Genomic DNA, 8,723 nt, shown 5'->3' with positions numbered 1-8,723 from the left:
TTTTTGCAGCCTAAATAATTCCATGTTCCAGTAAGAGTGGCTGGATCCAGGCAACTAACCACTCTTACTAGATTGTATGATGTCATCTCAACAAGAACAAATTAAGTTGCTGAATTTCATGCAGATGCTACATGATTCAATTACGTTCACCATAGAAACATGGAATTATTTAGTTCAAATTACAAGTTTGGATCTTGTGCATTTAACAACCACCCAATTTCATTTTTTTGAGTGTGCCTCTTGTAGCCATAAATGGTAAGTGGCCCTTTTGTCACACAATACTTACACAATAGATGTGTTTACAGGTTTTAGTGCATATTGTGCATTGCTATCTTGTTTGGAATTACCCTTGGCCCACAGTATATGTCTCATGATAATGCAGCGCATGAAGGCTACAGATGTCTTATAATCAATATCTGTCAAGTCAATAATAACAGATATGTCCTTCAACGCACATATTAAACAAATATGTAAGACTGCTTTCTTCCATTTGTGCAACATCTCTAAAATTAGAAATATCCTGTCTCAGAGTGACGCTGAAAAACTAGTTCATGCATTTATTACTTCCAGGCTGGACGACTGTAATTCATTATTATCAGGATGTCCAAAAAACTTGCTGAAAAGCCTTCAGTTAATCCAAAATGCTGCAGCAAGAGTCCTGACAGGGACTAGAAAGAGAGAGCAGATTTCTCCTGTTTTGGCTTCCCTTCATTGGCTTCCTGTTAAATCCAGAATTGAATTCAAAATCCTGCTCCTCACATACAAGGTCTTAAAAAAATCAGGCCCCATCTTATCTTAATGACCTTGTAGTACCATATCACCCTATTAGAGCACTTCGCTCTCGCTCTGCAGGCCTACTTGTTGTTCCTAGAGTATTTAAAAGTAGAATGGGAGAGAGAGCCTTCAGTTTTCAGGCCCCTCTTCTGTGGAACCAGCTTCCAGTTTGGATTCAGGAGACAGACACTATCTCTACTTTCAAGATTAGGCTTCAAACTTTCCTTTTTGCTAAAGCATATAGTTAGACCTACAGATTTTGTATTTATGATTATTTATTTTATTATTTAAGACCACACTCCCTTTAAGCCAACTTATTTCTGAATAGCTCAGAGCAGGAGATTTGTAAGGAGGGTGGAGATTCTGTGTCTACTAAAGCTTTGGACTTGAGATGACCACATCCGTGATGTCATAGATCCAGAGCAGAGCAGATAGTTATGCTGCAATAGACGTAGGCTGCCGGGGGATTCCCATGATGCATTGAGTTTTTCCTTTCCAGTCACCTTTCTCACTCAGTATGTGTTAGTAGACTTCTCTGCATTGAATCATATCTGTTATTAATCTCTGTCTCTCTTCCACAGCATGTCTTTTATCCCGTCTTCCTTCTCTCACCCCAACCAATCACAGCAGATGGCCCCGCCCCTCCCTGAGCCTGGTTCTGTTGGAGGTTTCTTCCTGTTAAAAGGGAGCTTTTCCTTCCCACTGTCGCCAAAGTGCTTGCTCATAGGGGGTCATATGATTGTTGGGTTTTTCTCTGTATCTATGAAGCGCCTTGAGGCGACTTTTGTTGTGATTTGGCGCTATATAAATAAAACTGAATTGAATTGAATTGAATTGAATTGAATTGAATTGAATTGAATTGAATTGAATTGAACAGACTCCACTGTAGTTCAGTCCATACACCTCACTGATGTACAACAGAACTGTAGAGTAACATTAGGCTTAATGAACAAAGAGAGTTATTATGTTCTTTTGTGGTATTATTTTCTTTCTCTCTGCATCACACTTGGTAGTCTGTCTGTGAAGGTTCTCAGTCATCCAGGTCATCGAAGTCTAAGGAGCTTGGAAAGAAAAGCCTCTGGACTTGAAGTTTCCTTGAAGATGTTCATCTCATCTTTTCTCATCTGAAAAGCTTCTTCAGTTCTAAGGTCAAATGGTGGCGAGTCCCAGATTTTAAGCTCTATGGGAGTGTCCCCGCAAGAGGTACATGGACCCCCTATTCATCCTCTATCACATGAGCCAAGATGTGAAAACGGTTGTAGGTCCCAATCAGCCAAGGTTTCGGGTGAACCCATTGTGAAACCTAGCCCCACCGTATTATGTTATTTATTGAAGTCAGATGGCCCAGGATGTGAGTGGGCTTTAAAGCGTCTGGGAATGATCTCAAAACTGGATTATAGACGGCAGACAGTTGGTATCGTAAGCCACCGCCTCTGTTCAAAGATGGTCATTCACAGTGGACATAAATGGCTTCTTTCACTCCTCTTTAAGACCATCTGTCCTCTCTGTCCAAAATGTGAACGTTGGCATCCTCAAAAGAGTGACCTTTGTCCTTTAGATGCAGATGGACAGCCGAGTCTTGGCCCCTGGATTTGGCTCTTCTATGTTGTGCCATGTGCTTATGAAGTGGCTGTTTGGTCTCTCCAATGTAGAGGTCTGAGCATTGCTCGCTACACTGTACAGCATACACTGCGTTGTTAACTTTGTGTGCGTTATAGTAGTTTAGATTTCCTGCATTTGGTTGGTGATAATTTCAAACCCTATATAGCACACATAGTACAGCTTTTCTACAGTATTCTTGGAAAGGCACATGGAGTTATGTCTCAGCCACTTAAATGAAACAATACACTTATGACATTTGTGTGAAAAGTACCGTCCCCCTTAAAGGGAAAGTCTAGCTCTGGAAATTCTGCTTTAAAGACTGATTGCTGAATGTGAGTGATCAGTTTTATGTATTATACTCATCCTGTATTCTTATTAATATTCCTCTCACTTAGAAACTGGTCAAACCGATGGCAGCCTTGGAGCGTTGCAGGCACGAATAGAGGAACTTGTCGCCATCATCAGAGTGCAAACAAAATCGGTACAAACAAAGACAAAGTGGTATGTCCCTGTTTCTTTGAAATGGGCCGTTTGATACTTTTGCAGTTTGTACACAGAATAAAATCTTATCCAGGTTTGTTTTAGCTGGATGTGATGCATGTTCTAGCAAACAAATTGAAGAGTGTGGATTCTAATCTAAATATATACATTATGTGAAGGTGTGCCTTTTTTATGATTATTTACAGATAGCAACAAGAGGCGACAAAGAATTCACAAGGTCATCTTAGATGAGAAGAACCAAGCTTGCTGAACCAACAAAGCAAATTGTGTCCAGTGATGCCCTCATCCAGACCGACATTTGGCCCTGGCAGAGCACAAGTGAATGTAAGATCTTCATTTATAAATATTTCAAATGTATCCTGTTTAAACAAATTCCCAGTATCTGAGCAGCAGTTGGATGTTCTGTTCTTGAATGATAATATGCTATTATGTTTTCCCTTCTGATGTTGATAAACTGTAGCTGCTGCAGACCTCCAGACAAAGAGAAAGGTCTTCGAGAAGGTGATGGCTGTGAGGTGCCTGAGAGAGGAGGAGATGATCGTTTGCAGGGAGATGCAGCATCACTGGACAGTGTTGTGAGTGCGATCTGTGGTGTTGGGGACAATCTCCTCAGACTGTAAGCACATCTATTATTTATTTATGTATTTATTTTATTTTTTTTGGATGAATTGATTGAAAATAACAGCAGATGCTAAAGGATCCTAAATCCTTGTGTTTATAAGGTGAGTTATTTTGTTACTTTACTCATATTTGTTGGTTTTGTTCTTTTTACAGCCTCCCTTTTTGGCATGTCGGAGGATGCACAGAAGGGACTGTGATTACAATGTAATGATTACAGGACATCAGACTACTTGTTCTTATTGTTTAATTACCAAAAATTGTCATATAGAAATAAAAAACCTGAAGTTGTTAATTGATGCTATTTGAACACTATATCTTGTCATTTAACATGTATATACTTGCCTGGAAATTTCAACAGCTTTTCATGTGTTTTGAAACTGGGTTTTTGGAGACCTCAAATGTAACATAGTCAATTGTCTTCCAGGGGCCAGAGCAGGCGACATTGAAGGAAATTTAAAACTGCTGGCTAAGGGTAAACGTAAATTCAGTAAAATCATAATTCACGTCGGCAGTAATGACACCTGGTTACGCCAATCGGAGGTCACTAAAATCAATATTGAATCGGTGTGTAACTTTGCCAAAACAATGTCGGACTCTGTAGTTTTCTCTGGTCCCCTCCCCAATCAGACCAGGAGTGACATGTTTAGCCGCATGTTCTCCTTAAATTGCTGGCTGTCTGAGTGGTGTCCCAGAAACGATGTGGGCTTCATAGATAATTGGCAAACCTTCTGGAGGAAACCTGGTCTTGTTAGGAGAGATGGCATCCATCCCACTTTGGATGGAGCAGCTCTCATTTCTAGAAATATCGACAAATTTATTAAACCCCTCAAAACATGACTATCCAGAGTTGGGACCAGGAAGCAGAGTTGCAGTCTTACACGCCTCTCTGCAGCTTCTCTCCTCCTGCTACCCCCCCAAAAACCCATCTCCATAGAGACTGTGTCTGCTTCCAAAAAGACAAAAAACAAACTAAAAACCAGCAACAAACAACTTAAACATTTACAAAGAAAGAACAATACAGTATCCACACCTGAACCAAAGAGCAAAACAGTGAAATGTGGATTATTAAATATTAGGTCTCTCTCCTCCAAGTCTCTGTTAGTACATGACTTAATAATTGATCAACAAATTGATTTACTCTGCCTTACAGAAACCTGGTTGCAGCAGGATGATTATGTTAGTTTAAATGAATCAACACCCCCGAGTCATTCTAACTACCACAAATCTCGAAGCACAGGTCGAGGGGGCGGTTTGGCAGCAATTTTTCACACCAGTCTATTAATTAATGAAAGACCAAGACAGACTTTTAATTCATTTGAAAGCCTGATGCTTAACATTGTCCACCCCAGCTGTGAAACTCAGAAACCAGTCTTACTTGTTATCATCTATCGTCCACCTGGGCCTTACACAGAGTTTCTGTCTGATTTCTCAGACTTTATATCTAATTTAGTTCTGAGCTCAGATAAAATAATTATTGTGGGTGATTTTAACATCCATGTTGATGCTAAAAATGACAGCCTCAACATGGCATTTAATCTGTTGTTAGACTCAATTGGTTTCTCTCAAAATGTAAAAGAACCCACCCACCACTTTAATCACACTCTAGATCTTGTTTTAACATATGGCATAGAAACTGAACATTTAACAGTGTTTCCTGAAAACCCTCTCCTGTCTGATCATTTCTTGATAACATTTACATTTACAATAATTGATTACGCAGCAGTGGAGAGTAGACTTTATCAAAGTAGATGTCTTTCTGAAAGCGCTGTAACTAAGTTTAAGAATATAATCCAGCCACTGTTATCATCGTCAATGCCCTGTACCAACACAGAGCAGAGCAGCTATCTGAACGTTACCCCAACAGAGGTCGATTATCTTGTTAATAATTTCACCTCCTCACTACGTACGACTCTGGATACTGTAGCTCCGGTGAAAACTAAGGTCTCTAATCAGAAGTACCTGACCCCGTGGTATAATTCTCAAACACGTACCCTAAAGCAGATGACTCGTAATCTGGAGAGGAAATGGCGTGTCACAAATTTAGAGGATCATCATTTAGCCTGGAGAAATAGTTTGTTGCTTTATAAGAAAGCCCTCCGCAAAGCCAGAACAGCTTACTACTCATCACTGACTGAAGAAAATAAGAACAACCCCAGGTTTCTCTTCAGCACTGTAGCCAGGCTGACAAAAAGTCAGAGCTCTTTTGAGCCAACCATCCCTTTAACGTTAACTAGTGATGACTTCATGAACTTCTTCACAAATAAAATTTTTATCATTAGAGAAAAAATTACCAATAATCATCCCACAGATGTAATATTATCTACAGCTACTCTTAGTTCCATTGATGTTAAGTTAGACTCTTTTTCTCCAATCGATCTTTCTGAGTTAACTTCAATAATTACTTCCACCAAACCATCAACGTGTCTTTTAGACCCCATTCCTACAAAACTGCTCAAAGAAGTCCTGCCATTGATTAATTCTTCGATCTTATATATGATCAACCTATCTCTAATAATCGGCTATGTACCACAGGCCTTCAAGGTGGCTGCAGTTAAACCTTTACTCAAAAAGCCATCTCTAGACCCAGCAGTCTTAGCTAATTATAGGCCAATCTCCAACCTTCCTTTCATATCAAAAATCCTTGAAAGAGTAGTTGTCAAACAGCTAACAGATCATCTGCAGAGGAATGGTTTATTTGAAGAGTTTCAGTCAGGTTTCAGAGTTCATCACAGCACAGAAACAGCTTTAGTGAAGGTTACAAATGATCTTCTTATGGCCTCTGACAGTGGACTCATCTCTGTGCTTGTCCTTCTTGACCTTAGTGCAGCATTCGATACTGTCGACCATAATATCCTGTTAGAGCGATTAGAACATGCTGTAGGTATTACAGGTATTGCACTGCAGTGGTTTGTATCATATCTATCTAATAGACTCCAATTTGTGCATGTAAATGGAGAGTCCTCTTCACACACTGAGGTTAATTATGGAGTTCCACAGGGTTCAGTGCTAGGACCAATTCTGTTTACATTATACATGCTTCCCCTAGGCAGCATCATTAGAAGACATAGCATACATTTTCACTGCTATGCAGATGACACCCAGCTCTATCTGTCCATAAAGCCAGATAACACACACCAATTAGTTAAACTGCAGGAATGTCTTAAAGACATAAAGACTTGGATGGCCACTAACTTTCTGCTTCTTAACTCAGATAAAACTGAGGTCATTGTACTCGGCGCTGAAAAGCTTAGAAATATGGTATCTAACCAGATTCTTACTCTGGATGGCATTACCTTGGCCTCCAGTAACACTGTGAGGAACCTTGGAGTCATTTTTGACCAGGATATGTCCTTCAACGCACATATTAAACAAATATGTAAGACTGCGTTCTTCCATTTGCGCAACATCTCTAAAATTAGAAATATCCTGTCTCAGAGTGATGCTGAAAAACTAGTTCATGCATTTATTACTTCCAGGCTGGACTACTGCAATTCATTATTATCAGGATGTCCAAAAAACTCACTGAAAAGCCTTCAGTTAATCCAAAATGCTGCAGCAAGAGTACTGACAGGGACTAGAAAGAGAGAGCATATTTCTCCTGTTTTGGCTTCCCTTCATTGGCTTCCTGTTAAATCCAGAATTGAATTAAAAATCTTGCTCCTCACATACAAGGTCTTAAATAATCAGGCCCCATCTCATCTTAATGACCTTGTAGTACCATATTACCCTATTAGAGCACTTCGCTCCCACTCTGCAGCCCTACTTGTTGTTCCCAGAGTATTTAAAAGTAGAATGGGAGGGAGAGCCTTCAGTTTTCAGGCCCCTCTTCTGTGGAACCAGCTTCCAGTTTGGATTCGGGAGACAGACACTATCTCTACTTTTAAGATTAGGCTTAAAACTTTCCTTTTTGCTAAAGCATATAGTTAGGGCTGGACCAGGTGACCCTGAATCCTCCCTTAGTTATGCTGCAATAGATGTAGGCTGCGGGGGGATTCCCATGATGCATTGAGTTTTTCCTTTCCAGTCACCTTTCTCACTCACTATGTATTAACAGACCTCTCTGCATTGAATCATATCTGTTATTAACCTCTGTCTCTCTTCCACAGCATGTCTTTTATCCTGTCTTCCTTCTCTCACCCCAACCGGTCGCAGCAGATGGCCGCCCTTCCCTGAGCCTGGTTCTGCCGGAGGTTTCTTCCTGTTAAAAGGGAGTTTTTCCTTCCCACTGTCGCCAAAGTGCTTGCTCATAGGGGGTCATATGATTGTTGGGCTTTTCTCTGTATCTATGAAGCGCCTTGAGGCGACATTTGTTGTGATTTGGCGCTATATAAATAAAATTGAATTGAAAAATTGAATTGAACATGTTCTGTAAATGTTTAAATGTTCTGTCTCTAAAGCACCCAAAAATGTTTGGACATTTTTCATAGTGCATGTTTGAGGAGTATTTTTTCCAGAGAAATAATTAACACAGTTCAGCGGGCTACATACTGAACTTAAAAAGCAAAGTATTGATCCAATCGTGCTAGTATCGATCTGATACCAATGCTAGAGTTGTTATCCATACTATCCATATTTGGATCGATCCGCCCACCTCTAGTTGTTTCATTCAAATACAGTTCATTTCTGTTGACCTTCCAGTTATTTTTTTAAACTGCATTAAAAATTATCTCACTGACCAGGTTGTTGGTTAGTTTCAGAGTTGGCTACAAAATCCTTTAAATAGTGAAATGTAAAAAAAATTAGCAGAGTGCATTTTATTCACCAGATTTTGTTCTCATACTCAACAGTTAACTTGTGCATCACTCATCACTGTTACTTGAGAGCACAATAAATATGAGCCTGAATGAAAAATCTTATTCCCTTTTAATCAAAAGTGGTATAGTGAGTATTATTTACTTCTTAGAAAATAAAGTTTGCCAAAATAAGTTGTTGATAGCTTGTTTTTGTTATATAGTCTATGGTTGCATGTAGGCTACTAATAGTTGATGTTACAAGAAATATTTAAAATGATTTCAGTAGAAGAGGCAAAGATGGTGAATTCCAGATTAAATAGTGCGCTCATGCTTTAAGATGTGGCAGGATAAGTATGTGTTGTCAGCAGCAACCAGTGCCATTAGCTCTGTACAATTTGTCAGGTGGTTATTAATGCTGATGAAGACTGTGTTGTGTTCAAAAAGTGAGTAAGGGGAACTTGAGTAAGTTGAGCAGAAATACATTTTCTATCC

This window comes from Neolamprologus brichardi, chromosome 5, assembly GCF_056152115.1.
Source record: "Neolamprologus brichardi isolate AB-2024 chromosome 5, ASM5615211v1, whole genome shotgun sequence".
NCBI classification, from domain to species: domain Eukaryota; kingdom Metazoa; phylum Chordata; class Actinopteri; order Cichliformes; family Cichlidae; genus Neolamprologus; species Neolamprologus brichardi.
Note: the sequence above shows the minus strand (reverse complement) of the source record.